This window comes from Monodelphis domestica, chromosome 1 (genome assembly GCF_027887165.1).
Source record: "Monodelphis domestica isolate mMonDom1 chromosome 1, mMonDom1.pri, whole genome shotgun sequence".
Taxonomy (NCBI): domain Eukaryota; kingdom Metazoa; phylum Chordata; class Mammalia; order Didelphimorphia; family Didelphidae; genus Monodelphis; species Monodelphis domestica.
Window position 1 is genome coordinate 698238826 of NC_077227.1, and position 25931 is coordinate 698264756.

At 40.9% G+C, this 25931-nt stretch overlaps 1 protein-coding gene across 1 annotated transcript in view; it reads right to left on the reverse strand.

Annotated features, from left to right (window-relative positions):
- Nucleotides 1-25931, reverse strand: part of COTL1 (coactosin like F-actin binding protein 1) — a 60850-nt gene that overhangs the window by 1708 nt on the left and 33211 nt on the right. The window lies entirely within an intron of this gene.

The window sequence follows — 25931 nt, forward strand, 5'->3', positions numbered from 1 at the left end:
AACAAAGTTCATCTGGAAGAACAAAAGATCAAGAATATCAAGATAACTGATGAAAAAAAAATGTGAAGGATGGGAGCCTAGAAGTACCAGATGTTAAACTGTCCTATGAAGTAGTGGTCATCAAAACAAAATGGTACTAGCTAAGAGACAGAAGAGGGGAATCAATGGAATAGATCACAGATAAATGACCTCAGCAAGTTAATGTTCAATAAACCCAAAGATCTCCGTTTTTGGGACAAGAACCCACTATTTGACAAAAACTGCTGGAAAAATTGGAAAACAGTATGGGAGAGATTAGGTTTAGACCAACATTTCACACCCTATACCAAGTAAACCCAAATTGGGTAAATGACTTAAATATAAAGAGGGAAATCATAAATAAATTAGATGAACATAGAATAGTATACCTGTCAGATCTATAGGAAGGAAAAGAATTTAAGACCAAGCAATAGATAAACATTACAAAATATAAAATCAGTGATTTTGAATATAAAATTAAAAAGGTTTTGTACAAACAAAACCAATACAACCAAAATTAGAAGGAAAGCAACAAACTAGGAAAATTTTTTTATAACAAAATTCTCTGACAAAGGTTTAATTTCCCAAATATATAAGGAATTAAGTCAAATTTACAAAAAAATCAAGTCATTCTCCAACTGACAAGTGGTCAAGGGATAAGAATAAGTAGTTTTCAGATAAAGAAATCAAAACTACCAATTAGCACGGGAAAAAGTATTATAAATCCTTCCTGATTAGAGAAATGCAAATCAAAACAACTCTGAGGTATCACCTCACATCTAGCAGATTGGCTAACATGACAGCAAAGGAAAGTAATGAATGCTGGAGGGGGTGTGGCAAAATTGGGAAACAAATGCACTTCTGATGGAATTGTGAATTGATTCAACCATTCTGGAGGGCAATTTGGAACTATGCCCAAAGGACGATAAAAGACTGTCTGCCCTTTGATCCAGCCATAGCACTGCAGGGTTTGTACCCCAAAGAGATAATAAGGAAAAATACATGTACAAGAATATTCATAGCTGCGCTCTTTGTGGTGGCAAAAAAAAACAAAACTGGAAAATGAGGGGATGCCCTTCAATTGGGGAATGGCTGAACAAATTGTGGTATCTGTTGGTGATGGAATACTATTGTGCTGAATGGAATAATGAACTGGAGGAATTCCATGTGAACTGGAATGACCTCCAGGAATTGATGCAGAGTGAAAGGAGCAGAACCAGGAGAACATTGTACACAGAGACGGATACACTGTGGTACAATCGAACGTAATGGACTTCTCTACTAGCAGCAATGCAGTGATCCAGGACAATTCTGAGGGACTTAAAGAGAAAAAATGTTATCTACATCCAGAGAAAGAACTGTGGGAGTAGAAATGCAGAAGAAAAGCATATGGTTGATCACATGGTTTGATGAGGATATGTCTGGGGTTTGGTTTTAAAAGATCACTCTACTGCAAATATGAATAATACAAAACTAGGTTTTGAACAATGATACATCTTTGAACAATAATAGTTCCCTGTGGAACTTCTTGTCAGCTCCAGGAGTGGGGAGGGAAGAGGAGAGGGAGAGAACATGAATCATGTGACCATGGGAAAATATTCTTAATTAATTAAAAAATAAAGCCCACCATGATCTGTATCCTTCTAATCTTTTCAGTTTTTTTACACACTATTCCTTTCCATAGCCATGTCACTGTTCTGTGCACATGATTGCTCCAGTTCTCACCTCCAAGTCTTTGCTTTAGCTGTTCCCCATGATTGGGATGATCTTTTCTATCTCTTCCACAAACCATAGTTTCCTTCAAGTTCAGATCAAGTACCACCTTCTCCATGAAACCTTTCCTAAGGAATTAATCAATCATTTATTAAGCACCTACTGTGTGGCAAGTACTGTGTTAAACCCTAGGGGAGCCAAAAAGAGACAAAAACAGTTCCTCCCCTCAAGGAGCTCAATCTAATAGGGAAAGAAGAAGCAAATAAACTATGTGCCACATAAGTAGGAAATAATTAGTGGAGAGAAGGCACTAGAATGAAGAGAGGCTGGGGAAGACTTCTGGTATAGAATGAGATTTTAGCTGCAACTTCAAGGAATCTAGGACAGTCAGAAGGCAGAGATGAAGAAGGAGAGCATTCCAGGCATTGGGGACAGCCAGAGAAAATGCTCAGAGCCAAGACATGGAATTTCTTGGGCCGGGCCTGAGTCCAGTGTCACTGGACTGAAGAGTACATGTCGGGGAGTAAAATGTAAGGCGACTAGAAAGGTAGAAAGGAAGTGGGTTTAAAAGGATTTTAAAAAATAATCCTTACCTTCTCTCTTGGAATGAATCCTGTGTTTAGTTCCAAGGCAAAAGCACAGTAAAGGCTAAGCAACTAGGCTGAAGTGACTTATCCAGGGTCACACAGCTGGGAAGTGTCTGAGGTCAGATTTGAACCCAGGATCTCCCATCTCTAAGCCTGGCTTCTCAATCCACTGAGCTGCCTTGCTGCCCCTAAAAAAAGGACTTTGAAAGCCAAACAGGGCATTTTATATTTGAGTCTGGAGACTATACAGAGTCACTGAAGTTTATTGAGTAAGGGTGTGAGATGATTGGACTTTACTTTCAGAAAATCATTTTAGTGGCTGAATGAAGGATGGATTGAAGTGGGGGGACTTGAGGCAGACAGATTCCCCAGAAGACAATAATTCAGGTGAAACATGATAAAGATCTACACCATGGGGGTGACATTGTTAGAGGAAAGAAGGGTAAGGAAAGATGTTGCAAAAGGGAAATTGAGGCATGTAGGTGGCTCAGTAGGTAGAGAGTCAGACCCTGAGATGGGAGGTCTTGGATTCAAATGTAGCCTCAGACCCTTCTTAGGTGGATGACCCTGGGCAAGTCACTTAATCCCAATTGCTTAACCCTTAGTGCTCTTCTCTCATGGAATTAATACTAGTATCAATTCTAAGGCGGAAGGTAAGGTTTTAAAAAATAGGTAAATTTACACATGATATTTGATTGACCTTCAGCAACAAGAACAGAATTTCACAAAGCTTATTATATTTCATAATTACCAAATCTCTTTTGATCTTGACAATTCTGTGAGGTGCAGGTATTGTTATTCACAAAAAGTAGGGTTGGGATATGACTTGCCCATAGTCAGTGGTTGAGCTGGGATTTGAACTCAGGTTTCTGGCCCCAGTGGTCCAGTATTCCAGTAAGCCACGATTCCTAATGATATTTACTCACAACTGAATAAGGAGTTTTAAGTGTGACAAAGCCTAGTTGTGTAACCCTGGACAAGTCACTTAACCCTGTTTGCCTAGCCTTTGCTACTCTTCTGTCTTAGAACTGATACTAAGACAGAAAGTAAGGGTTAAAAAAGGGGGTTCCAAAGGATTCCCCACTACACTCACAACAACAGCCCTGTGAGTAGATAGTAGATATATTATCCTGAAGCTAAAGTGACTTTTCCAAAGCTAATCAGTACCAGACCTAGGATTCGAACTCACATGAAGGCTGGATGTGAGAGACCCCAAAAGATCACAGGAGGCCACGAATCAAAGCGGGAGTTTGGACCGGAGCCATTCAATAGCACAAACCAGAAGAGAATGAAAGCAACTTCATGGGAGGATTAGGATGGGAAGAATAGGCTACAAGCGCTTTTGCTTAACTCTGCATATTTGTTCCATGAGTTTTGCTTTCCTTTCTTTTTCAGTGGAAAAGGGGGAGGGAGGAGAGAGAGAAGGTAGACTTTCATTCATTGAAAAAATAAAATGACAAGAACAGGCTAGAGGAAAGAGAACATTAAGACAATCCAAAGAGAGCAGCTAAGTGACTCAGTGGACAGAAAATCAGGCCTAGAGATGGGTCCTGGGTTCAAATCTGACCTCAGACATTCCCTAGCTGTGTGACTCTGGAAAAGTCACTTAACCCCCATTGCCTAGCCCTTACCACTCTTCTGCCTTGGATACACAGTATTGACTCCAAGACGGAAGGTAAGGGTTTAAAGAAAACATGTCCAGGAAATGTGAAGAGATTTTCTGAAGGAGGCAGGTTTCCATGGAGGAAAAAGGAGGAAGAATGGACTCCTAAACCCATCAAATTTAGAGCTAGCAGGGGCTTCAGGAATGGTCTGGAAATCAAGAGGAGATCAAATCCCACCAGTAACAACGCTTACTACCAGCATGACTGTGGACAAATGGCTTCATCTGTCTGGACTCGGGGGTCTCCTCTTCTATAATATTTAACCACTGTCCAGATTTCATGGGGAGGAAGCTTTATAAACAAGAATGTGGGCGCATCCGTGGCTAGTCCATTCGCTTATTTCATGAAGGAAACTGAAGGCAAGAGAAGGGAAATGACTGGCCCAGGGTCATCTGAGGAATGATTAACAAGTGATGGCATGGAAAGGGCAAAGCAGAAAGGGTAATCGATCAATCAATCAATATTTATGAAGCACTACTCTGTGCCAGGCACTGTTCTAAGCACTGGGGATAGAAAAAGACACAAAAAGTCATCCCTGCTATAGCTGCACATGCATTAGAGACTTGTACCAAGTCCAACCCGTTTGTTTTACAAGTAAAGAAACCAAAGCCCAGAGAGAGGAGATGGCTTGCCCTCAAGGAGCTCACAATCTAATGGGGGAGACAACATGTAAATAAATAAATGTATAACAAAGCAAGATATAGAAAAGATAAAGGAAAATAATGAACAGAGGGGAAGGCACTGGAATTAAGAGGAATTCTGGAAGGCTTCCTGGAGAAGGGGAGGTTTTAGAAAGGTCTTAAAGAAAGCCAGAGAAGTCAGTAGTTGGAGTGGAGGAAGAAGAGTGTTCCACCCATGGAGTATGGTCAGAGAAAAGACCCAGATGTAAGAGGAAGACCCAAGAGGCCAGAGTCACTGGACTGAAGAATGCATGTTAGAAAATAAGTTTTGAGAAGGTGGGAAGGAACTAGATTATGAAGAGCTTTGAATGTGAAACAAATTTGACCCTGGAGGTGATAGGGAGCCACTAGAGTTTATTGAGTGAGGGCCAGAAGTGACATAGTGAGAACTGCCTTTTGGGAAATCACTTTAGTGGCCACATAGAGAATGGATGGGAGTCAGAAGAGACTTGAGTCAGGCTGAGGGGATGAGTGTCTGCACCAGAGAGGTGGGAGTATCAGAGGAGAGAAGAGGGAGTATTCAAGAGATGTTACAGATATTGTACAGAACTTGGCAACAAATTGGATGGGGGAGAGGGGTGAGAGAATCCACCCCATGACCTCCTCCTCTGACTGGTCACTCACTACCAAGGACTTCATTTTCAAGAATATACCCCTGCCAGTTCAGCCAAGTCTTCCTTCTTCTCCAGGCTTCATCCCTGACTCTGGACTTTTTTTTTGCATTCCCTACCAATAACCCTGGGCAAATCACTTAATCCTGTTTGCCCCCTACACACACACAAAATTAAGACAGCAATATCCCCACTCTCTCCTTGATCTTCAATGGAATAATAAGAACAGCTAGCATTTTTACATAGCACCTACTATGCGCTGTAAGGGTTAAAAATGAAAGGTTGTGCTAAATGTATAAAAATGTGGTTACTAAAAATATATTACTCAAGTCAGGATGACTTTTTCACAAAAAGAGAAAGAGTAAAAGGAAATGAGAGAGAGTATTAAACCCTTTAGAATTATTATCTCAATAAATCCTCACAACTGTGAGAGATCAGCACTATCATCATCTCCATTTTACAGATAAGGAAAACTGAGGGAAGCAGAAGTTGGGATTTGCCCAAGGGCACACAGCTAGCAAGTGTCTGAGGCAGGATTTGAACTCAGGTTTTTCTACCTCCGGACCCAAGAGTTCTAATCACTATCCCACCAGCAGCTTCTACAACCTGGGCTTACTGGCCCAGTGTGGAGAGCAGCAGATGCCTCTTTTAACTCTTCTCAGTATCAAATTCTAGCTTGGTGACATCCAATAGACCTGCTATTAAGCACACAGCCTGCCAGACGGGGAGAGGGGCAGAGGGTTTAGGGGGTGAGGAGCGTGGAAACCAGGAAATGCTGATGTTGCCTCATCTTCACCCAAAGAGAACTAACAGCAAAAGAAATGGGTTTGAATTCCAGTTCTGCTATTTCCTAGCTGTGAGACATGGGAGACAGGACTGAGAGGGAGCTGGGAAGAGGGAGGGAAGAATGATTTCATCAGTCTGGTCCTTGGTTCCCTTCTCTGAAAAGATGAGGATTGGGGTCTGGGTCAAAGGTCCCTTTTAGCTCTGAATGTTCCAATCCTATGACCCATGTGAACCCCGATTCTCCTTGGGAGTTCAGCAAGTGGGCTTTCAAGGGGGTAGCCACGGTACAAGAAAAAAGATTACTAAATTTGGGGCACCTTGGTGGTACCGTAGATAGAGCTCCAGCCCTGGAGTTGGGAGGACTTGGGTTCAAATCAAGACTCGGGCTCTTCTTAGCTGTGTGACCCTGGGTAAGTCACTTAACCCCCCTTGACTAGTCCTTACCACTTTTCTGCCTTCAAACCAGAACTTAGTATTAATTCTAAAACAGAAGGTAAGAGATTCAAAATAAACCAAAAGCAAATAAATCTCTACCTAATTCTGGGCAGCTAGGTGGTGCCTAACATCAGGAAGACTCATCTTCTTGAGTTCAAGTCTGGCTTCAGATACTTATTAGTTGTGTGACCTGGGGCAAGAAGACACTTAGCCCTATTTGCCTCAGTTTCCTCATCTGCAAAATGGGAATAATAACATCACCTGCTTTACAGGATTGTTGTGAGAATTTAAAGTGTATATAATGTACATTTTAAGATGTATATATTAGTGATATATGCACATTATTATTATGTGTGCAAAGTGTCCTGCCAATCTCAAAGTATTCTATAAATGGTAATTATTAATATTGCTATTACTGCCCTGGCCCAAAGGTCTCTCAGGACAACACTCTTTCCACCACATCACTAGGACCCTTCTTGTCCCTCTAATCAATCCTGAGGACACAAAGGATCAGGGACTTATTTTAGCATCACAGACCTAGAGTTGGAAAAGAGCTCAGAGAGGCAGGGTGCATGCCTCCTCCCCACTTCTTTTACAGATGAGAAAACTGAGGCCCAGAGAAGGGAAGTTGCTTGTGCAAAGTCATACAGGAAGAATTTGTTCAGTCTTTTCATCCTGTCTGACTCTTTGTGACTCCATCTGGGATTTTCTTGGCAAAGACAATGGAGTATTTTTGCCATTTCCTTCTCCAAATCATTTTACAGATGAGGAAACTGAGGCAAACAATGAAGTGACTTATCCAAGTATCCGAGGCTAGATTTGAACTCAAGTCTTCCTGAGCTCCATCCTCACAGCTCACATTTGAACACAAATCCTGCCCCTTCAGAGCCCTGTCCCATTTGGTCTCATGGGCTGGTTTCAATTCCATTAAGGACAACTTGCCCCCCTAATGGAATCATTTCATGTTTAGCATTTGTACTTTAGGAACAATTTCTTCAGAATCTCTGATTCAAGAAAGAAACTCAATGTACATTTTTCTCCAGTCACCCAGGGAGCAATTTTCAGGGATTGTTCCTGATTCTTAAGCCTCCTTCCAGCCCTTTGGAGAAGTGAGCACCAGCTGGCTGTGGGCGTATTTGGATTTTTCTTTCTTTTTTTTTTTAAGTCAGAACAACAAAAGCACTCTCCCCAGGGCCTAGGAAGGCCCACCCTTAGATGGGAACACTGCCAGAGAGCTAACTGATTATGATTAGCTGGTGAAGGGAAAGGAGAAGTGTTTAAGACACCACAGCTTGAAAACCAGTAAGTAAGTACACCCACATCCCCTCATAGAAACCTCTTGTGAGACACACACAGACAGAGTGGGAGGAGAGGTGAGAAGGCACAGAGATGCCTTAAGTGGTGCAACAGATGCTACACACAAAAATGATGGCTCAGAGGAACACTCATACGTTGTCGGTGAAGCTGTGAAAACCAAAGGTCTTCTACTGCGAAAAAATCATTTATTCTCTCTTAGCAGGTGGCCATTTAGTGAGTGACCCGAGTGAAGAGCTGGTTTAGATACTTAAATTTTGGTTTCACAAAGTGCTTATTATATCTGCTCTAGTGACTATTTCTTAAATGGTTTTAAGTTTGCCTTCATTATCCTCAGGGGATAGTCAAGTTGCAAAATAAAGTCTTCTTGCCTACTTGGAGTTGAGCCCAACATGGCTAATCTTGCCTTCTTTCCATATAAAATGAAGAAGTTTCTCCTTCCTTCCTTCCTTTCTTCTTTCCTTCCTTCCTTCATTTTTTCCTTCCTTCCTTCCTTCTTTCCTTCCTTCCTTCTTTCCTTCTTCCTTTCTCTTTCTTTTCTTCTTCCTATTTCTATATTCTTCCTCTCTCTCTCTCTCTCTCTCTCTCTCTCTCTCTCTCTCTCTCTCTCTCTCTCTCTCAAAAAAAAATTCTTACTTTCCATCTTACTAAGACCTTGGAATTAAGTTACTTGCCCAGGGTCACACAGATAGGAAATGTGTTGTTAGATCTGAACCCAGGCCCTCCTGACTCTGAGCCTGGAACTTTATCTACTGTGTTATCTACCTGTTCTTCCTTCCTTTTTTCTCTATCTCAATACAAAATCTTTAAAAATATGAAATCTTGAAAGATTCCAATGAAATAAGGAAGATCAACTTGTCTGGACTCGAGGTTCCTTATGTGGGAAATTAGAGGGTTGGATTAAGACCTAAATCTGATAATGCTGTGATCCTAGAAGAACACTGACCAAGTGTGAAGCCGCCATCCCTTTAGCATCTCTGGGATGCTAGGAGTTCTTTCAGCAGAATAAAAGTGCTCTATGGAGCAGCCAGGCAATACAGTGGATAGAGCGCCAGACCTGGAGTTGGGAGAACTGAAGCGACACTTCTGAGCTGTGTGACCCTAAGCAAGTCACATAATCCTGATTGCCTAGACTTTGACCTTCTGTCTTAGAATTTGTTCCTAGGACAGAAGGTATAAGTTTGATTTTTTAATGCATTGCTCTGAGAGGGATGGGAAAAGGGAGGACTCTAAAAGGGGAGATATAGAAGGGAACAGTTGTTCAAAGAGCAATAGAGAGGAGGCAGCTGGGTAGCTCAGTGGATTGAGAGCCAGGCCCAGAGCTGGGAGGTCCTGGGTTCAAATCTGGCCTCAAATACTTCCCAGCTGTGTGACCCTGGGCAAGCCACTTAACCCCCATTGCCTAGCCCTTGCCACTCTTCTACCTTGGAGCTAATACACAGTATTGATTCTAAGATGGAAGGTAAGGGTTTAAAAAAAAAGCAATAGAGAAAGAAGTTAAATGGGGGCATACAGCCCCATTTAACCTCAGTTCCCCAGTAAAAAACCCTCCTCATCATCCCAAACCCTTAAGATGTGAGCTCCTTCACTGGAAGTTTCCAATCTCCACTTTATTCATTTTCACTGTTTATTCCCATTACCAATGTGTTCACCTACAAATGGCCCCAGATCTCAGAGGAGATGTCGGTACCTCACAGGACTCCCTTCACTTTAAAAACATTGTTGACTCTAATAGGAAGAAAGAGGCCATTTCAAATGATTTGTGTCAAGAATGGCCTAATAATTACCGCCCATGACAATGATTAGATTGTGAGTTCCTTGAGAAGAGATTTGCTTCTGTCCCTTTTTTGTATCTCTAGCACTTCACAAAGAGCCTGATCCAGCTAGGTTCTTTTTATTTAACACCTTAATTTCAGTCTTAGTATCAATTCTAAGAGAGGGGAGCAGCAAGGAATAGGCATTTGGAGTTAAGTGACTTCAGGGTCACACATCTAGGAAGTGTCTGAAGCCAGATTTGAACCCAGGCTCTCCAGACTCCAAGCCTGGTGTTCTATCTGCTATTCGACCTAGCTGTCCCTTACATCCTAGGATTTTAAACAATACTTGCTGCCTTGATTTGGGCCTGAATTGCTTCTTCTCTAAAATGAAGGAGATGGACTAAATGATCTCTAATGCCATTTACATTATTAATGCTCTAAATTCTATGATTTCTCTTGAGAGCTACTATGATCAGGATAGAAGCAGAATTAAAACAAAGGGCTTAATGGTCAGAATGGAGTAGAAAGACAACATAGAAAGAGTCATTTTGGAAGAAGTGGTAAAATTTAGTGAAAAGTCAGATAGGTGGCTCACAGCTGGAGACAGAAGATCCTGGGTTCAAATGTGGCCTCAGACATTTTCTAGCTATATGACCCTGGGCAAGTCACTCACTCCTAATTGTTGAGTCCTTACTCATCCTCTGCCTTAGAACTGATACTTAGTATTGAATTTAAGACAGAAGATAAGAGAAAGACAGACAGACAGAAAGAAAGCTAGAAAGGAAGGAAGGAAGGAAGGAAGGAAGGAAGGAAGGAAGGAAGGAAGGAAGGAAGGAAGGAAGGAAGGAAGGAAGGAAGGAAGGAAGGAAGGAAGGAAGGAAGGAAGGAAGGGAGAGAGAGAGAGAGAGAGAGAGAGATAGAGAGAGAAAGAGAGAAAGAGAGAAAGAGAGAAAGAGAGAAAGAGAGAAAGAGAGAAAGAGAGAAAGAGAGAAAGAGAGAAAGAGAGAAAGAGAGAAAGAGAGAAAGAAGAAAGAAAGAAAGAAAGAAAGAAAGAAAGAAAGAAAGAAAGAAAGAAAGAAAGAAAGAAAGAAAGAAAGAAAGAAAGAAAGAAAGAAAGAAAGAAAGAAAGAAGGAAAGAAGGAAAGAAGGAAAGAAAAGAAAGAAAGAAAGAAAGAAAGAAGGAAAGAAGGAAAGAAGGAAAGAAGGAAGGAAAGAGGGAAGGAAGGAAGGAAGGAAGGAAGGAAGGAAGGAAGGAAGGAAGGAAGGAAGGAAGGAAGGAAGGAAGGAAGGAAGGAAGGAAGGAGGGAAGGAGGGAAGGAAGGAAGGAAGGAAGGAAGGAAGGAAGGAAGGAAGGAAGGAAGGAAGGAAGGAAGGAAGGAAGGAAGGAAGGAAGGAAGGAAGGAAGGAAGGAAGGAAGGAAGGAAGGAAGGAAGGAAGGAGGGAGGGAAGGAAGGAAGGAAGGAAGGAGGGAAGGAAGGAAGGAAGGAAGGAAGGAAGGAAGGAAGGAAGGAAGGAAGGAAGGAAGGAAGGAAGGAAGGAAGGAAGGAAGGAAGGAAGGAAGGAAGGAAGGAAGGAAGGAAGGAAGGAAGGAAGGAAGGAAGGAAGGAAGGAAGGAAGGAAGGAAGGAAGGAAGGAAGGAAGGAAGGAAGATCAGACGTAGACTTCCAGCTAAAATGGCTGCCTGAACAAAGGCAAGCAACCCAGTTCTCACATACCTATACCAACAAAAACCTAAAAAATAGTACTAGATTGAATAATGATCAAGAAATCCAATGAGAAACTATAGTTAGTGACTTTGTCCACCTCAGAACTACACAAAAAGTCAGCCAAAGCAATTGGAGTTGTTGGAAAAAGAAAAGGTAGAAGAGAATGAAATATCAAATAGTAAAAAGCAAGAGAAGCCCAAGCAGTAATGTCATTGTCTGCTCAAGTAGTCATAATTGTTTTTTTATTTTACCTTTTTTTCTTCTAAATCTTCATTTATTAACATTTCAATCTAGCTGCCTTTTTTTCTATTCCCTGCATCACATTGCTTTATTTCTTTTTAATATGTACTTTCTGTCTTAAAATGGTAACAAGTATTGGTTTCAAGGCAGAAGAGTGGTAAGGGTTAGGCTTTGGGTTTAAGTGACTTTCCCAAACAGCTAGGAAGTATCTCGGGTCAGATGTGATCTCATGTCCTCCTGACTTCAAGGCTGGTATTTCATCCACTGGGCCAACTAACTGCTCTCTCCCTTCATCACATGACTTTTCAAAGATAGTATTTTTCTTTTGTAAAGCAAATATGTATCTTCTAAATAATCTTTGCTACTATAATAAAATTTCTCATATCAGGTTAATTTAAATGAATATGTAGCTTCAACATTTTTCTATACATGCTATGTTTCTATGACTTATTTATAATTTCTTCTGGAAATAGATTTTGCATGATAATTCATGTATAATCCAGATTGAATTGCTTGCTAGCACCAGGAGGGGGAGAGATGGGAGGGAGGGAGACAATTTGGATAATATAACTTTAGAAAACTTATATAGAAATTTATTAAGTGTAATTAATAAATTCAGAATCTTTACAATGAAAAAAAAAAAGTCAGCCAAAGGCCCCTAGTATATACAAAAAAAAGCCTACCAGAAAAGCTAATGCCAAAACAGGCAAAGAAGATGGAAGACATCTGTATTTTATATAAATATACAATTTACAACATTTGCATATATAAAGTTTACATATATGTGCCCACACAGATATACAAATATTCACACCAATATTGCTATATGAAAACAGTAAGCGTGGAAAGCTCCCATAAAAAAGCCCCAAGGTCATGGACAACCCACATCATAAACCTTCAAAAGTGACCAGTAACAATAGTGACTGCTATGACTGGACACTCTATATCCAGAAACTTCATTGTCCACACTTCTCTGCTCTGTAATGACACTGAGGTACCTAAAGATGAGCCCTCTGAACCTCAAAGATGGGGACAGAGAAGGGGAAGCTACCAGTACTCTTAACATAGACAGACACACCCTGGAAGGTGGAGAGTAGAAGAGGAACCCAAATGACCGAGGTCAAGAACAAGCAAGGCTTTCCACTTCCTCCAAAATTACACCAGGCAGTAGAGACTGACCCAGGCACAAAGCACAAATTTGGGAACTAAGGCTGAAGATATAAATAACATAAGATTATGAACATATTCTAAAGAATTATATAGAAATCTACAAATTCAATGTAGAAGAAAGTAATTCCACAAGTACTGCAAGAAGACACAAAGTAAAAAAACAAACAAATTAAAAAATGCCCACAGAATCTACATGAATACCTAAAAGAAATGAAGCAATAGATTTTTTACAAAATGAAATAAAATCTCTGGAGGAAAGAATTGGAGAAAGAATATAGTAGAGTGGAAAGTGGTAAGCCTTACTCGAATAGTAGACTCCCTGAAAATTATGTCAACATGCAATCTAGGAATCCCAAATTCATGGCCTAGTGGGGTCTGATGAACCCCAAGTTTCAGGACTAGCTTATAGGTTGGAGACCCCAAAGTTGTACTTGTTCCATTTTTCCCTTGAGGGTCTCCCACTCAGTCTGAAACTGCTAGCCTGAGATTCCCTTTAGGGTAGATTCCCATGGGAAAAAAGGAACAAGCACAACTTTGGGGTGTCCAACCTATAAGCTAGTCCTGAAACTTGGGGTTCATCAGATCCCACTAGGCCACAAGTTTGGGATTCCTAGATTCCATGTTGACAACTAGAACAGACCAAACAGAAATCAATGATTCTGTGTGACAAGAAGAAATAATAGAATTAAATCAAAGGGCTAAAAAAATAGAATAAAATTTATGATAACTGTTATGAAAAGCAAATGACCTAGAAAATAGGTCAAGAAGAGATAATAATTATTTGACTTTCTGAAAACCATGATTAAAAAAAAAAGTTGTAGCACTGTATTTCAGAAAGTCATAAATAAGTACTGCTCAGATCTATTTAGACCCAGATGGAGACATGAAAATAAAATCAACTAGTTGATCTTGAAAGAAATTGCCAAAGGCAAAGTCCTAAGATTGTTATAGTCAAAATCTAGAGCCTCTAGGTCAAAGAAAAATACTATTAGCAGCAATTTAAATACCACAGAATTACTGTTAGGATCACAGAAGACCTGGCAGGTCTACTATACACAAGAAGAGAGCTTGGAATACAATATACCAAAATGCAAAAGACATGTTTACTAGCAAGAATAACTTACTCCACAAAGGATCTTTAATGGAAGAGAAGACTTTCTAGCATTCCTGATGAAAAGACCAGATTTGAATCAAGACTTTAAAATACAAATACAAGAGTCAGAAGAGATCTAGAAAGGTGGATATTCTTGGATAGTTAAAAGGGATTATATGGATCATGAAGTGCTAACATTCTTATGGAAGAGGAAAGAAGTGCCCCATATATAGAACCTTTATGTCTTCAAAGACAGTTAAATAAGTTGTTGAGATAGTTAAATAAGACAATGAGTCTGGGTATAGATTGGTGTTTTTTTGTGATGGTTGTAAAAGGGGAAGGGAAAAGGGGTGTGGTGCGGTGAGAGGAATTCACTGGTATAAGAAAGGAGGAAGAAGAGGGTAGAACTTACGATTTCTCAAAATTGTGGTGTGATTTTATATGGATAAGGAGCAAGAGGTCAGAGGAAAATAGCATTAATGAATTTCATTGTTCTCTGAACTGGACAACAGAGACACACAGATTCAGCATTTCATGTAGGAATACAATAAATTCAACATGGAAACCTGGGAGGGAATAAAATAAATTTCAACTTCAGAAAGTGGATCCTGAAAAGGAGATTAAAAGAAAAAAAGAAGAGAGAAAATTCTTTAAATTATTCTGAACTTGGGGGGGGGGGGTGAGGAGGAGAAGAGAAGGAGGAGAGGGTTTTTCCTACTTTCATTTTCTTGGTTATCTGGAGGAGCACCAAAGGGAGTTTGGGTTATTCAATCATTTTTTTTTAAGTATACAGAAGAGAATGGAAGGAAGTTCAAAAGGAAACAAAAAAGAAATTTTAAAAATCATTTAGAATTTATGGACTATTAAAAAAAAGACAGTGTGAAATAAAGATTCACAGTTTCATATAGCATCCTCTGTGTATTCCACATTCCACTGTGTGTGCAGAAATACTTCCTTTTGAATTTAAGTTCAGAATAATTTAAAGCATTTTAAAGATAATTACTTTTTGACTGACTGGGTGGTGTCAAATTTCTGGTCCAACTCTAAACATTCTATGATTCTAGAACATTTTCCATACAATCAAGAGAATGGTGAAGCCCAAGAAGCGCCCTCTGAATTTTAGGGACTGTTTGGTCTTGGCCTCCAAAGAAAGTCCTAGTGTCCTGTGGTGACAATCCTAAGTGGGCAAAGTGGGCGAGGGTTAGCACAGAGAAGTGTTCAAGGAACCTAGCTCTTAAAGAAAATGGGGGGCTGAGGGAACATGTCTGAGGAGAGACTTTAAATGAACACTCAAATGCAAATACCAACAACATGGAAATGGATTCGAATCAAGAACATAAGTGATACCCAGTGGAATCGAGCGTCGGCTATGGGAGAGGAGGGGGGCCGGGGGAGGAAAAGAAAATTATCTTTGTCTCCAATGAATAATGTTTGGAAATGACCAAATAAAATAATGTTAAAAAAAAAGAAAATGGCGATGAGTTGGTCTCAGCTCAACCATCATTGCACAGGATTGGTGCCGAAAACAATCTTTTCTCTTAGAGGCCAGTAAGACTGTGTACATGTGTTGGGGGGAACCTTGACAAAAGTGGCTTTTTCAGAGTGGATGTAGACCAAAATCCCACTAAGCAATTAGAGTACTTCAGAAATGTAAGTGTGGCTGCACATTAAGACCCTGGCCAGGAATAAGTACAGCCTTGAAGGAACAAAGGACTTGGGAGGTAAAGCCTTGAACTTACTTACCTGGGGCTCAAGTGCAAATCCAAACCTACATATATCCTCCACCTCTTCCCCACCTACTGGCACTCTGAAGAGTTGGAAAGAAGGCTTTGCAATTCTATCAGCAAGGTGCAATTGGAGTGGGGAGAGGAAAGTTTCCTACCATGACGAAGTACTCATTAGTCATCAAGCAAAAAACTGCCTTTTAACAAAATCCCTCTTTACTATTCCAGAAACTTGCCCACAAAAGGTATCTCCCCCTAAAAATGAAATAGTGGATCTAGTTTCTGCCATACTTAGACTTCCCCCAAAGATGGGATCTTTTTTTTTCCTTTTCTTCCTCCTCCTTCCTTAGACTCGTGATATCATCCAGTGTGGAAAATTCTCCCCCAGCTGCCTCCCTCCTTACATAAATGGACATCTTATTGTTGACCGTCATTTTTCGAGGCATATGAGTGACAGCGTGAGGTGCTGACTTGACTTGTGCAATTTGATCTAAGTGAGGTCGAGTTGCACAAAGTCGGCAACCTTACCCTCTTCAAGAGTCATCGAGGTCCAGTAACAAGACAAAAGTCAAGACAGCTGGCAATGGTTAGGGATACAGTGAATGGCCTTGGCTTCTTTTGATGTCTGACCAAGCTTTCCACAGTGCCTACTTCAGCAGTCTTCACGGCCATTGGAAAAAATTGTTCTCATCTGCCCATCCCACCAGGGAATCTTCACATGCTTGAGGTATAAATACCCCTTAACTCACTGACTACTTTGTGACCCATCAGTTGCCCTCAACCTGTTGGTCGAGATGGTTTTACCAGTTTCTTGGAGCCACAGGTAAGGACTGTGTGACAGGTAGACACCAAAGGAGGGAAGCAGCCCTAAAAAAGGCTTGTCAAGCCCTTTCCCCAGAGGGGCTAATGTTACCTGAACACCCTATTCATTCCTGTAGATGGGTGTCTACAATCTCAGAGCACTGCACAGAGGTCACTGAGAGATTAACTAACTTGCCCATGGTCATCCATTTATTACATGTCAAAGGCAAGACTTGAACCCAAGGCTTCCTGACTTCAAGACTGGTCTTCTATTCACTGTGCAATGCTGACTCTTGTTAGGCAGGGATGCTACTAAGATGGGAAGAGATAGCTATCCTAGACCCAGAGGTATTAGATATCTGACTTCTGAATTCTAGTCAGCTACTGAGGAGTGCTCACAAGTTGACAGGAGACCATCAATAATCTTTCTTCCCTAGGACTGTCCTATGTCCTTAAGCCACTCATTCATGGACACTTAAGGCTAATGAGGTTATCAATACTCAGCAGATCTTTGGGTAGCCTGAATCATCAACATAATCAAATTAATTCTCTACTCTGTTTTGTGAATGAATATAGCCTAGAGAACTATAGGTAGTAAAAAAAATCATTTAATGCCCAAGCAGGCTGTATAATTGGTCCATATGTGAATGCTCTGCCAAATCTAGAAGGAGCATTTTTCTGGATTTCATTCATTCATTAATTGATTCAGCATCTACTGGTGTTGCGGTAGTTAACTTTGCCACTACTTGATAAGGACCAGGCAAGGTCTAGGTATAGCTGAGGTACCAGCTTCTAAGAGCATCCACCCTGTCCCACCAGTATCACCAAGAAGTCACTGAACAAGACACATCCATTCAAGCACAGCCAGAGCCTCTCACTGGACTCTGTTGTTACTAACTCATCACTAGCCTACTTTGCCACCCAGGGCAGGTGACTTCTGGGGTTTCATCTTCCTCTTTTTAAAATAAAATCTATTATTAATATCAAGTCACATGTGGTGTTCCTCTCCTCAGACTCTATATTCCTGCCAAACTGGACTCTTCTTCAAACTCAACAAGCCTTGCCTTTCCTCTGTACTTCACCAGGCTTAGAATGAACTCCTTCAGGATGGCCGCCATTAAAATCCTGATCTTCCTTCAAGACTCCCTCAGGTGTCATGTCCTGTAGGAAGTTCTCTCTGCCTTCCTTCCTCAAATTACTATAGATTTACGTACCTGCACGCATGTCAGTATCCCACCCCTCACTCCAGTGCACTATAAGCTCCCTGAGACCAGGAACTATTTAATTTTTGTCTTTGCATTTACAAAACTGGGCAACATAATAGGAACTTAAAACATCAATTGAATTGTCTGAATGAGAAGATCGTACTAGACAATCCAGGGTTTCTTCCAGCTCTAATATTCTGTGACTTAATAATCTCCTTATCATGTAGCATTGGTGATTTAAAAAAAAATCTTTACCTTCCATCTTAGAATCAATACTGAGTTTTGGTTCTAAAGCAGAAGAGCAATAAGGGCCAGGCAATGGGTGCTGTGACTTGCCCAGGGTCATACAGATAAGAAGTGTCTGAAGCAGCATTGTTTTAACTATTGCAAAAAAAAAAAGATCACACAATCAATAAACTTTTATTATCTATTTTCCTACTAGGTATTGGGCTGAGGATACCAAGGAAGAGATCTGTCTACCCTTGAAGAGCTTACAATAAAAGAGGCACAAAGAACAAATTAATTTAGTGTATACCACCACTGAAAACATTGAAAAAATTCAGTTGACATATCGTCCTGCGAGCAACTTATACCCAAGAAATGCAAACCTTGAAGCACTACATAAATGTTGGCTATTATTTTTATTATTAGGTAAGCAGAGGGGTCAAACTCAAATAGAAATGGGGCCACTGTGCATAAGGATCCCTGCAGGCTATATTTTGACTTAGAAAACCACAGATGAACATCACCTATGTTCTTTTGCACTTTTCTTTATTTTATTAAATATTTCCCAATTATATTTTAATCTTTTTCATGCTATATTTAGGGAGGCTGTGAGCAGCACAAGACTTCAGGGCAGCCTGTTGGACACTTCTGAGCTAGAGCATTTAATTTGGAAGCAGGAGGACATGCTTCAGATAATGAGCTGTAAGATCCTGGGCAAGTCCCTTAACTGCTCTGTGCCTCAGTTTACTCATTTGTAAAATATGGATAATATCAGGTTTTTCTGGGGATAAAATGAGATTATATATACATATATATATATATATATGTGTGTGTATATATATATATATAAGTAGCTTGGCAAACCTTCAAGTTCTGTATGTATGTGAGCTATTATTATTAGCCTGAGCTTCTTCATTTGTGAAGTGGGGATCATAATTGATATGGCACACTTCCCAGGATTGTAATGAGAAAGGAACTTGTAAATATTAAATTACTTAAAGAGATGTGAGTTGTGAGCATTGTTACTCTTGATATTTCCAATCAGGAGCAGCCTGGGCTCGTTAAAGCTCTGTTGTTGTTGTTTAATAATTTTTCAGGCACTTCCACTTCTTTGTGACCCCATCAGGAGTTTTCTTGGCAGAGATCTTGGACTGATTTGCCATTTCCTTCTCCAGCTCACTTTACAGATGAGGAAACTGAGATAAACAGGGTTATGTGAGTTGCCCAGGATCACACAGCTAGAGCAGACTTGACAACACATTTGAACTCAGGTCTTTGTGATTTCCAAGCCCTGAACTCTGTATGCTATGGTATCACCTAGCAGCCCTGTAAACTCTGCATAGTTTCCCCAAACACAATCCAGTATATTCCTCTGTCTTTTGAGTGCTAGGCCTAGCTTACTGTTCATCTGCCAGGATTTTCCCATATAACTTCATCCATTTGGTTCTCCCTGTGTGGATGGCTAGACAATTTTGTGAGTATAGCACTAGAGGATAAATGTTATGTTGTACTCCTCAAAATATTACATAATGTGCCACTATTCTAATCACAAATGATGTTAAGAAATAAAAATGAACTACCTGGGGCATCTGGGGAATGCAGTAAATAAGAGTGCTGGGTCTGGAGTCAGAAAGACCTAAGCACAAATCTAGCCTCAGACACCAGCTACATAAGCCTGGGCAAGTCATATAACTTTTATTTGTCTCAGTTTCCTCAACTGTAAAATGGGGATGAGAGCAGCTACCTCCCAGGGTTATTGTGAGGATCAAATGAAACATAAAGCATTGAGGTGGGGGGGGGGAAGAAAATGATTTTTGTTTCCAATGAATAATGTTTGGAAATGACCAAATAAAATAATGTTTAAAAGAAAAAGAAAAGAAAAAGAAACATAAAGCACTTAGTATGGAGCCTGGCACATAGTAGGCACTTAATGAATGTTTATTCCCTCCTCTGCCCCCTCCAAAGAAGTAAAGAAAAAGTCCATCACATTTGGAAAGGAAAGCCCCTGATCCTTTCCTAAATCCATTACCTTGATTCCAACGTTCTATTATTTAGTAATTCTAGGAAGTAATTTTCGAAGAGGGAAAGAAAACCCCTTCGCTAAGTGAGTCACCATAAAAACAAAACTGTTTAAAGGACTAATACTCCTCCTGAGAACAATTAAGAATCATAGATGCTCACAGTTAGCATCAGAAGCCACTAATAACTCTGCCAAGGGCGCTAACAGCCCTATAAAGGGTTTGTTAAATAGGACTCTGCTTTCAACTTCAACAACAGTGCTTTCCTGTGCACTGATCCACTTCCTAAATTCTCCCTTTTAACAAGCCCACCACTCAGAATTGCCACAATGCCCACCACTGAAAAAGACCCTCATATAGTTAATAAATCAAATCCCATTTCAGGAGGTTGTGAAAGGAAGCACAAGATGGATCATTTTTTAATAAACCCTTTACCTTCCATCTTAAAATCAATACTCTGTATTGGTTTCAAGACAGAAGAGCAGTAAGGGCTAGACAATAGCGGCTTAAGTGACTTGCCCAGGGACACACAGCTAGGAAATGTCCAAGGTCAAATTTGAACCCAGGACCTCCCATCTTTACACCTGGATCTCAATCCATTGAGTCACCTGACTGCTCCCTCATCTTTCATTTCCAAAGAGGACCAATGACATCACAGATGATTGCATAAATTGGATTTCCATGAGGCAGAGTTGCACAAAGTCATCAGTCTCACTTTCCTCCAGTTTCATCCATCATTGTCTAGCGGCAAGACAAAAGTCAAGATGACTGGTGATGGCCCAGGATGCAATGGATGAACTCGGCTTCTCTGATGTCTAACCAAGCTCTAAGCTTCTTTGCATGCTATAGAGCCACCAGTGAGAGCTGAGGGGCAGGTGAACACCAAAGGAGGATGAGCAACCCAGAAAAGGGTTCGGCAAGTCGTCTCCCAGAGGTACTAGTCTTCCCTGAACACTCTGCCTGTGTTCTCCTGTTACAGAGTAACTATCTGACAAAAGGATATCCGAGTTCAAATCAAGCTCCAGACATTTACTAGCTGAGTAACCTTGGACAAGTCCCTTAACCTCTGTTTCCTCATCTGTAAAGTGGGGATAATAATAGCACCTACCTCCCAGGGTTATTATAAGAATCAAATGAAATAATGTTGTAAAGTGCTCTGCAAACCTTAAAGCACTGTATAAATATTAGTTATTATTACTATGTGTCAGGATACAAACACTCAACATTTTACAGATAAGGAAACTGAGTAAAATGACTAGATTAGATTAGATTATTTGTGATCTCTGACAGTACATGAGGGAAAGACACTTTTCTTTTATATATAATCTAAATAATCACACAGGGTACAGATTATTTGTATGAAGGCATACATACAGAAGCCTACATATACATGTGCATAGATCCATTTAAGAGCCAGACAGTTGGGGGAATGGGCAGCTTGGTGAATGGGAAAAGGTGAATTGGTTTGGGGCAGCTCAGTGGCTCACCAAATCTAGAAATCAGGAAGACCTGGGTTCAAATGTGACCTCAGATTCTTCTAACTGTATGACCTTGGGCAAGTCCCCATGTCTAGCCCTTGCCCTTCAGTCTCAGACTTGTTACTAGGACAGAAATTAAGAGAATAAAAAAACAAAACAAAACAAACTGTGAATTGACTTGGTGAGACAAAATGGGGGCTGAAAAGCAAACACTAAATTCCCTTCTACCCAGTTATTATCAACTGCCTCAATCCCTTGTGTACACACCTGATTGCCATACAGTATCTGAGGGGTTAATTATGGAGCTTAGACTACCTGGAGAAAGTGGTAAAAGGGGGTAGGGGGTGAAGAAACTAGAGAGCTCTCTGGAGAGCAGAGTCTTGATTCTGGCTAATATTCTTCTCCCAGTCCCTGGGCTCTTCTCCGGTTCCCTTCTCCAGAGAAGTCACACCTCTAGAGGAAAATGAGAAAGGCTCATGGAGCTGCCTTCTTGCCGAGAATATATTGTAGTCCTTGAGTTTTAGAATCCAAATTGTGACTCTTAACTAGCTGCCAAGCTTCGTCCGTGTCATGGACTTCTCCTAGGAAACCTAGACCAGCTAGATTAGTCCTCTCGTTTGACAGATGAAGAAACTGAGACCCAGAGTTCAAATCCCACCTTAGCCAAGTTATTTCATTTCCCAATTTCTTCATCTATCAAATGAGGAGACTAATCTAACTGGTGTCTAGGATCACTTTTCCCACTACGATGTTGCCTAAGGATTAAGAGTGAGAAAAAGCATTCTTTTTAGAGGAGGAAGCAGAGGTAAGAGAAAGGCTTTGACCTGCTCCAAATGGCATCAGGATTAGAGCAGGGACTGGGATGGAGGTCCTTGGACTGGAAAGCCAACATTCTTGCTACTACAATAGAGTCAAGTCATCTAGTCCGTTCCCCCGCCTCCATTTCTTCTCCAGGACCAAGTAGACAAGGACCACTGGCTATGGTGCAGACCTAGACACCAGGATAGGGTTATTAGCAGAATAATTAGCACAGAATTAAAGGGGACTTCAGCTTTCTTGAATGTAGTCAATCAACTTCTTACCCATGGACCAAAGGGAATGGGGCATTCTAATCATGGGTCTCAGACTGCCTCCAGACAAATGCTTTTGACCGGGCAGCTTAGTGGGTTATGTAGAGACCTGCTTAAGCATTATATTCTATAGAGATAACAACAGGGACTTGAGGGAAGGTGGCTGTGTGCATGACTTTTTGGTGGGACAGAAGGGTTCAAATATTTTTTGAATACTTTCTGTCTTAATAACGATTTTTAAAATTATTTATTTAATTAATTAAGACTATTTTTCCATGATTCATGTTCTTTCCTTCCCCTCTCCTGTAGCCAAAAAGCAATTCCCTTAGTAACAATTCTAAGACAGAAAGGCAAGGGCTAAACAACCAGGGTTATGTGACTTGCCCTGGATCATACAGCTAGAAAGTGTCTTGATGTTAGATTTGAACCCAGGACTTCCCATCCCTCAGTCTGGCTCTCTATCCACTGTGCCACATGGCTGCTTCTGGAGCTCAGATTTTAAAATGACTCCCTATGTGGGTAACTCAAAAGAGAGCCAGCCAGACACACAACCATTAGCTACGTGGACTCTGAATGGACCTGCTTAACTAACTTCCTTGCTCAACATCTCCCTGGAGCAAATACACCTCAGCGATTTCTTTCCCCAAAGCTGCAAACAGAGAAGGGGTTCTCTGGTTACACGGTTAGAGGGAGGGGGGAAAGGAACACGCACAATAAAAACATTTGACAAGAGACAACACTATACACCATTAGATAAAGTCTGGCCTTAAATCAAGATGGCTTTGTCTCAGCCTGGAAAACACCCATATTAGAGGTGTTTGCATTGTTCCCACAATCCCCGAGAGGCAGAGGATGACAACAGAACATGACACATCCTTTGTTCTAACACTGGGCCAGTATTCCACAGACAGACAGCTATAGTGAATTAGTCATGCAGAACATTCACTGGCTTGATTCAGATCTGGGCAATTACAATTGCTTAACCTAAATTCTCCTGGCAGTTGACACAGCTCTGAGACTCTTCTTCCCGGTCTACTTTCCCCTCCACGTTACGTAGCTTCATTTCTAGAAAAGAGAACCGTGTTTAACCAAGAAACTAAAGGGATGTGGGTGACACCTTAATCCAACTAGAACTACGCATGGGCAACGTAAGCCCAGATAATAAGAAGGCTTCGACAGTTCACTGGTGGGGGCCATACAGTAAAACCTCATTAACCCCCAAGGAAAAATGGGGTTCGCCACTAATTTGTAGTAAAGTTTTAGATAAAAATAACGCCAGCGAGCCCTGTCTTATCTACAAAGAACTGGAGCATGAACAGCACATTTAGGCTGTTCAAGGACACAATTGCTAAATCAATAAACATTTATTAAGAACCTACTGGGTGCCAGCCACTGTGCTGGGATGCTTTAGGGAAAAAAAAAAAGAGACAAATCCCTGCAAACATGATATGCTCACTAATTGCTTTAAAATCTATTCTCAAACTGGTAAACTCCCAAAACTCCAAAGTCTCCAACTTAATGATTAAATATTACATAGTTAATAATTAATAATTACACAGTAACAGCCTGTATTTTGTCAAAGATTAAAAAATAGAAACAACAAACTCTTTAACAACCACAGGCAGAATTTAGAAGGATCTTGGAGGTCCTACTAACTTTCAGTTTTACAGATGATGAAACTTAGTGCCCAGAGAAGACATCTCTCTCTCTCTCTCTCTCTCTCTCTCTCTCTCTCTCTCTCTCTCTCTCTCTCTCTCTCTCTCTCTCTCTCCCCCCTCTTCCTTCCCCTTCCTGTCTCTATTTCTCTCCTCTCCCTCTCCCTTCCCCTTCCTGTCTCTATTTCTCTCCTCTCCCTCTTTATCTTCTCCCTTCCTCCCCCTTTCACTATTCTCTCTTTCTCCTCTCTCTCTGTCTTTCTTCTCTTTTTCCTCTCTCTGTCCTCCCTTTTCCTCCCCTTCCTGGCTCTTTTTGCCTCTGTTTCTCTTTCACTCCTCTCTCTCTCTCTCTCTCTCTCTCTCTCTCTCTCTCTCTCTCTCTCTCTCTCTCTCTCTCTCTCCTTCCTCTTCTTCTTTGTCTCTTTTTCTTTTTTCACTCTTCTCTCTCCATCTCTGTCTCTCTGTCTCTCCTTCCTCCTGCTTCTGTCTCTTTCTGTCTCTATTTCTCTCTTTCATTCCTCTCTCTGTCTCTTTCTGTCTTTCTTTTTCTCCCTTTTACGTTTTTATTTACACACACACACACACACACACACACACACACACACACACACACACACACACACAGCTGGAATTCAAACCCAGATCCTGTTGACTCCAGATTGAGCACTCTTTTCACCGCTCCCATAATCATATTCGTTCATTCGTAGTGGAATTCCCTTACATTTGCTCAAAATTTGAAGATGTGCTGTGCTTTCCTGGTGCTCAAGAAAAGTAGGTCACCTGCCACAACTGAATTTTTGAAATGAAGTATTTTGAGCTCCAAAGTACAAGAAATATATTATTGCTTCATTTAGAGACTACTTCCTTTCAGGAAAGAATCCCACAAAGGTTGTCTTTTGGATCTCACCCAAGGAGATTTAGAGTCCTTGAAGGACTTCATTATAAGGTGAACTTGCCTATAAGCAGCCTGGTGGCACAGTAGATAATAGCCCTGTGCCTGGAGTCAGGAAGACCCGAGTTCCAATTTGACCTCAGACATTTCTAGCTGGGTGACCTTGGGCAAGTCACACTGTTTGCATTAGTTTCTTCATCTGTAACATGGGGATGATAATAATAGTACCTACCTCTCAGGACTGTAGTGAGGACCAAATGAGATAACATTTGCAAAGTACAGGCATCCCTTTCACATCCTGGGGGTTAGTCACCCCAACGATCTGTAAATTCCATGAACATTTTTGACCCTCCCTTCATGCCAGAGAAGTCCGAGCTTTTGCCTTTTTCTTTAATGGGGTGTTTATTGTTGGTCATAGGCGATGCCATTCCTAAACTTTTCTGTGTTGTCTGCTGGCCTTTGTGTGTCATTTACGGCTTCCTCAAAACTCTCAAAAAATTCCCATTTAACTTCTTACGCTATCGAAAGCCACGATGGGAAGTCGTGATGTAGAAAGGATACTCGTATACCCTTGTTTCTTGTACTTAGCACAATGCCTGGTACAAATACTTGTTATACCAAGAAGCAAAAAACAAAAACTTCCCAGCACAGATCGCAGTAATGATGAGCCTTGTAAAACCCCAATGAAGGGAAATCAGTACTAACAAGAAGTAAGAGTAACTCGGGATGGCTGTGTGACAACCCTGGGCAAGTCACCTCCCCTCCGTGGCCAGCCCTTGCTGCTCTTATAAGACAGAAGGTAAGAGTTTAAAAAAAAAGTAGCCTAGGAAATCCCCAGTCAGTGGTTTGATGCCAGAGACAGTAAGAACTGTATTTAGTCAAAATACTAAAGAAATATCTTTAATGACTTATTTTCAAGCAGAAGCACTGATGAACAAACCGGTTGGGAGCTGGGAGAGGGCAAATGGGTCAATGGGATCCAATCCCTGACTAAGGGTCATAGAACTGACTCTGAATCAGTCAGAGGAAAAAAGCAACAAGAGCCTCATTTATGACAAGCTCTTCTGAATTGCTCCAACACTTCCTGCT